The sequence below is a fragment of the Rattus rattus genome, chromosome 8 (assembly GCF_011064425.1).
Source record: "Rattus rattus isolate New Zealand chromosome 8, Rrattus_CSIRO_v1, whole genome shotgun sequence".
Classification (NCBI taxonomy): domain Eukaryota; kingdom Metazoa; phylum Chordata; class Mammalia; order Rodentia; family Muridae; genus Rattus; species Rattus rattus.
This window is the reverse complement of record NC_046161.1, coordinates 57,438,300-57,444,848: the sequence shown is the minus strand read 5'-3', so window position 1 is coordinate 57,444,848 and position 6,549 is coordinate 57,438,300.

Genomic DNA, 6,549 nt, shown 5'->3' with positions numbered 1-6,549 from the left:
ATGATGGATAGATAGATGATAGATTATAGATAAGTAGATGATAGATAGAAAGATGATAGATAATAGATAGATGATAGAGAGATAAATGATAGACTGGATGATAGATATAGATGGATAGATAGATGATAGATGATAAATGATAGATTAGATGATAGATATAGATGGATAGATATAGATAGATAGATAGATAGATAGATAGATAGATGATAGATAAGTGATAAATAGGTGATAGATAGATAGATAGATAGATAGATAGATAGATAGATAGATAGAATAAAAGAAGATTCTGTCTAATTGATTCCATCTGCATGAGATGCTCACCACAGACACATCTACAGAGACAGGAAGAAGACTGGAGATTGTCTGGGACTGGAGAGTGACAGCCAAAGGCATGAGACTTCTCCGTGGGATGATGGAAATATCCTAACATGATGGTGGCGACAGTTGCACAGCCCTGTGAATATGTGGAACCTTGATGGACCGTTGGCATTCCATCATATATGGATGGGAATATTGACTTCACTTCCCTGAGGTCAGTGAGCCCATGCAGAGTCGATGGCCAGACCTTCCTCCAACACGTGTGGCATCTGGTGGTCTGCCCAGCATTCCAAACCTGGGCAGAGAGGCTCTGGATGTGTTCCAGATAGGCAGACTGGACTCCAATATCCAGGCAGCACTCCCAAAGTGAGTCTCAGGAAAGGAAGGGTTCAAATGTGCTGACAAACCACTTTTAAGGTATGCTTCTATGGGGTGGGGACTAGGAAAGGACATTAAAATGTAGGAAGTACTTTCTAAATTTTGCATTCTAGGCACCTCCCTGGAGGCCCCATACCTGGCTGTGTGTCACACGCCCAGTGATTTACTTAGTTCTTATGACACCCCTGCAAGGCTCCGTATCAGTTCTCTACAGATTCAGAGTTCAGCAGTGCCTCACACCATGGCCAAGGCAGCCTATGAAAGGAAGCATCAATTGGGGACTTGCTTACAGTTTCAGAGGGTGGGCCCCATGACCATCATGAAAGCTTACATCTGAACCACAAGAAGGAGACAAAAAGAGAGAGAGATTGGCCTGGCATGAACTTCTTGAAACCTGAAAGCCCACCCCCACCCCCCAGTGATGCACTTCCTCTAAGTCCACACCTCCTAATCCTTCCCAGACAGTTCCACCAGCTAGGAATCAAACACTCAAATATGAGCCTAGGGGGGAGGGGGGCATTCTCATTCAAATCACCCCAGACAGTAACAGACCAGTCTCTTCTGGTTTTGAAGGAATGGCCTAGAATTTACTACATAGTCCAGGCTGGCCTCTGGCCTCAGCCTCTCAGAAGCTGGGATTGTAGGCATCAGCTACCACTCCCAGCCCAGATTAGGTCTTGCTGGCTCCAAAGTCGGTTCTTCCAACAGCTTCCTCAGAAGAATAAATCAAGGAGCCCCTGGGAAGAATGCCCCCTGCAACCACCGGAAGCTCTGCGAGCCTTACACCAGAGGCCTTGTGTGAGTCCATGTGGAAGACAGCAATCCCCAGACCCTTAAACTGTACCTGGGAAGAGAGAACTGCAGTATCACACTGCCCACTACACATGAGCCCTCGCCATCAAATATTGTTCATTCATTCACTCAACAAACACGGTGAGTACCTACTATGTTTCAGGCCCTGTTCCATAAGACCTGGTTACAAAGGGAATGATGCACTCCCCGTGTGAGAGACAGAAAACACAGAGAAGTGACCAAGAAGCATTAGCCCACTCATGGGCCGAAGATGAAAATGAACAGCTAACAGCAGCGGTCAGGTTTGGGCAAGCCACTGCCAGTGGGAAGCACATTGAAAGATAATCACAGGGAGGAGAAGTTAAAGCTGCTGACTTTCTGGGCCGAAGCCTCAAGGCCTTGCTAACTTTTCCTGGTGTCTTTCCTTACATTGGAGTGAACTTCTAAGTACAAAGACTATAGCCTCCCAGCTCAGACTGTCAGAGGAGAATTGGAGGAAGCTGGCACAGCCCCATGGGAACTCTCTCAGGTCGCCAGCTGGACTGCGGGTTGGAACCCAACCCAGAGTCCTGAGAAAGGGGAGAGCCCCTTGGGGAAGCTCAAGCCAGCAGGCTGCTCCCCAACTCCTTCCCTAACACCAAACCTCACAGCTTGCTGGCTGATGGGGCAAAGGAGGCTCCAGTGTTCCCTCCTTTGTCCTTTGTCACCTAGTGTAGGTTGCATCTCTAAGTACAAAGGGAACCTCAGACCCCAAACTTCCAGCCTCCTGGCTCTACCCCTCTGTCCCCAAACTTAAGCAGACCTCACCCCTCCACCTCAGAGCTTCACAAGAAAGATGCTCACAGAGGGTTGTCTGGAGGAAGTGAGAGCTTTTCACTCCCACTGAGTGCTGACCAGTCAGACAGAGATAAAGTCGGACATACGGTCCCTCCTGTAAGATCAGTGGAAGAATCGAACCTGGATCCCTCTCTCTCCTCGATGTCTCCCGGGGTCTCCTGCTCCCTTCTACTCCTGTTCCCAATGAACAAGGCTTACATCAAAAACCTGGAGCCTGAGAAGAGATGGGAGCTGTCCTGTGGCCTCAGTGACACCAAGATTGAGGTGGGCCACTGACCACCTATGTGACTTCCTTCTCTGCCCAGGTTCTTTTCTCTGGTAGGGGCCCATAGGCCGGCCCAGCTGCCTTCCCTCTCAGGGGCCAAGACTGCCGAAGCTAGGCTGGGCTCGATCGGCCATTGGACTAATATCCAGATATTAAGTAAACAATAAATTAGCAAAACTACAAGAAAATTCTACAGCCCTTTGCATTTGGCAATCATTGAGTGTTAATTAGAAATTCATTACAATTAAAACCCTGCCTAAACAGGGCCTGCGCGCCTTAATTACATCTGATTTTTAATTCAGAATACGTGTTTACACAGAAAGCGCTACGTACCCCATGATTATCCCCAATCCTCTTTATACTGTACTAATTATGTAAATTAAACCTAATTAACTGACGAAAACTGCCGTTAATTCAACTGGTAAAAGATATGTGCTTGAGAAGGAGGCGCGTCAGCCCAGCCCGGCCCAAGCCGGAATCGGAATGGGCGCTAGAGGCAGGGCCCGTGTGGACCCGACGCCGGGGAAATAGGGGGGCAGCGCGGGACTAGTGAGGGGCTGCCGAGAGAACATCCAGGAGCGGATTAAAAAGACAAAACCCTAATAATGAGGACTGGAGAGAGAAAGAGAGGCCAAAGGAACCAGCTTCCAGTCCTGCTCTCTGGGCAGGACCTCAGAACCCAGAGCCACCACTGAGAAAAAGGCATGTCATGTACTACATCTGAACCCGGGTTCCAGTCCCAGCTCTGCTCACCCATCGGCCTCCTGAACTTGAGGAGATGACCTGGTCTCCTTAGGCATCTCTCCTCCACACCCAGGTTGAAGCTTCACCTTCTTTCCTGTCCCTTCACCCAACCAGACCCCCTCTGCAGAGAGCGAGACAGGGTCTATCTAGCTCTGCCTGCGCGTGTACTGCCTGAGGAACCTGTGTCTGTGGGCTTTCGGTGCCGGACTCTTTCCTTCCTGGGAAATGGGAATATATGCTCGAATTGTGGCTGCTGTAAGAACAGATCCTAAAAAGTAGCCGGCCGTAGTGTTCCTGTGGAACTCAGCCCGAGCTCGGAGTCCTAGACAAGTGCCCCTAGAAACCAGCCCCAAACAGCGGCGATCCCCCAGCCTCTCCAAGGGCCTTCCATAGAGTTTAGCTGGAACTGCTAGAATGAAGACTGGGACGGGCTGGGAGCTGTCCCTAGCTTGGTGCTGAACAGGGAGCCGAGGCGACATTGACTGTCCGCTGGTGCAGTAGCCCAGGGTAGGACCTTTTGTATGAGATGTCCCCAGGGACTCTGACTCCATGCTGCTTGAACTGACTAGAAGCCGATCCCGCAGGCGTTATCAGCCCTGGAAGTAAAATAGAGGGAAAACAGGGAGGCCCCCTCCGAGAGGGGAGACTTTTCCTCTTCTCCCTACTCCCACCACCCTGGGGCACCAGGCTACTCGATCGTTGTCACCTCCATACCGAATTCTGAGGTTGCTTTTAAAAAATCATTAGGATTCTAGGAATAATTACCGAATGGGATTGTAATTATGGGGTGGGGGAGCCTGGGCCAAGGGAGGGGAGATGAACAGGGTGTGGGCGGGCTGGGGAGAGTCTCTTGTACTGGGACGGAAAGCGGCCTCTTTCCCTCAAAAAGAAAGTGAGAGGATGAGAGCGCAGAGTTGGAGTGGGACAGGGGTTGCACCTAGGAGAAACGCCAGAATGGAAGAGCGAGAAAAGACGACTTGAGGAGCTCCAGACTGAAGAGAGTGAGAGGCGAGGCGGGAGAGAGCAAGAGACAGAGAGAGCGGGGGTAGAGGGAGAGGGGGAAGGCACGACATCCCCATCTAGAGCCTTCAAACTTGTTTGGGAGTGGTTTCCAGAGCTTCAAGGAACAGGTTGGGAACCTGCCCTAGGCCTGCTACCTGCTTTCTCTGAGAGAAAGGCCCTAGCCACATAATTGTACTCCAGGGTCCTTCTGTGAGGTCTCCTCAAGCCAGAGAGAAAAGAACAGGAAAGGAACGCGAGAGAAGTGGAGAAGAGGAAGTTAACCCGCAGGAGCTAAAACACAGAAGGGAAGAGGGCCCATAACCCAGAGCCCGAAGGAAAACACGAGGGCGGGGGCGGGGGCGACCCCGAGCCGCTACCCGCGGAAGATTTATGGAGCCACTCAGGTTCCAAGGACAGGCTGCACTCGCCTCTGCTGCTGTCCCCAGTAGCCGCTGTGGCCGCTGCGCCCCCTGCCCGGGCGGCCCACCGCGCCCCAGGCCATCCCTGCCATTATTAACTTCTGTTTGATTAGGGTAATTGTTCAAACTTGGGTTGGACAGTATGATTAATTACAGTTTAATTAACGTGTCCATTAAGGACACTTAATGCCACGGGGGCAGGAAGAGGAGGTGGAAATGGCCAAGGGGGCGCCCGAAAACAGGAGGGGTGTGTTACTAGTAACTCATGGATTAAGATGAAAAGAGACCTGACGGAAAGAAATGAGAGAGAGAGAGAGAGAGAGAGAGAGAGAGAGAGAGAGAGAGAGAGAGAGAGAGCATGCTTTAGAGTATAGAGAAAAAGTACCAAGGGGTCTATGACGTCCAAATAAAACTGGACCCCTCACCACTAGAGAACAGCGATGTCGACCAAGTAATTGACCCCCCACGCATCCTCCAATTATGATTTGGCTTTTGCCTTAGACCTGTTAGAGATGATAAGAGATGTTGGGGTTGGGGAACAAACCCAGGTCCCCAGCAGTCTCTTGCCAGTGAAGAAAGCAGGAGGGTGACTTTCCGCAATAATGCATTCCAGTCTGCTCCCACAGTCAGGAGCGGTGGGGAGCTGCGCCTGCCCCTTCCCGGCTGCGCTCCCCAACTCTGTACTCCATCCCAGCTTTGACGGCCGGTCTGGGTCTCTAGGGCAAACTCTTAGTTCCACGGTTCCTGCCGCGGGAGCGCGGTGTGACCCTCCTTACTCCCCTTTCTTTTGAGTAACCCTCAACTCCCAACACCCAGCCCGGCTCGGGGCCCTCCTTGATAATGACAAGCTTTGGACCCTCAGCTCTTGGTTCTCGGGGGCGGGGGCACTTTCTGGTCGCCCCATCCCTTCTTCCCACTCGGCCTCCGTGGCCCGCGCGGGGCCGCAGGTGCGAGCCGCGGGCCGCAGGTGGGCGGCCGCTTACCTGGGGCGCACAGGCCCTGGGGCTGCGGAGAGGCGGCGGGCGCGGCGCGTGGCCCGCGGGCGGGCGCACCCGGGGAGGGCGCGAGGGACAGCGAGGGGTGGTGGGGTGGCGCCCCAGCTCGCAGCTGTCAGGCGCTCCCGCCCTGCGCTGGCCTCGCCACTCCAGCCTGTGACCGCCGCCGTATCCGCCGCCCCGCCATGAGCCCTAGGCTTCTGCTTCTTCTTCGGGCCAGTCCCCGGCCTCGGGGACATCGGTTCCGGGCACCCGGCTCCGTTCCGGGGACCCTGGCGCCCCGCGCCTGTTGAGAGCGGGAGGGGCCGCGGGTGGCAGCGCGGGGAGCGGGGTTGCGCGGCTGTGCGCGCGCGCGGGAGGGGCCGCGCCGTCACCCGGAGAGCCCGGCGGATCCCCGACTCCCGCCCGCCGCTCCGCCCGCCGCGCACCTCCGCTCGCCGCTTGCCCGGCTCCAGCCGCCGCACGGTGAGTACCCGCGATCACGAGCCCGCAGCCCCCGCGCCGGCCGCCACAGCTCTTCTTTCGTTGACTTCTCCTTTAGACTCTGTGGCTGTTGTTTTCTATCCTACCAAACGACTCCACAGCCTCGCTACCACCGCTGCCCACCTCCCGCCTCCTTACCCTCGCCAGGCTCGCCCCTCGAACCCCAGAAGCCGGCCAGGGGGTCCCCGTGCCGCCCTGACCGCTGCTCCTTGTCGCCGAGTGCGGCCCTTCGCTTGTGCTTTCTTCTTTGGCCCTCGAACTGCTGTTTCGTTCCTAGGGTTCCCCACTTCTCTGAGCTCCAAGGCCAGAAACCCTT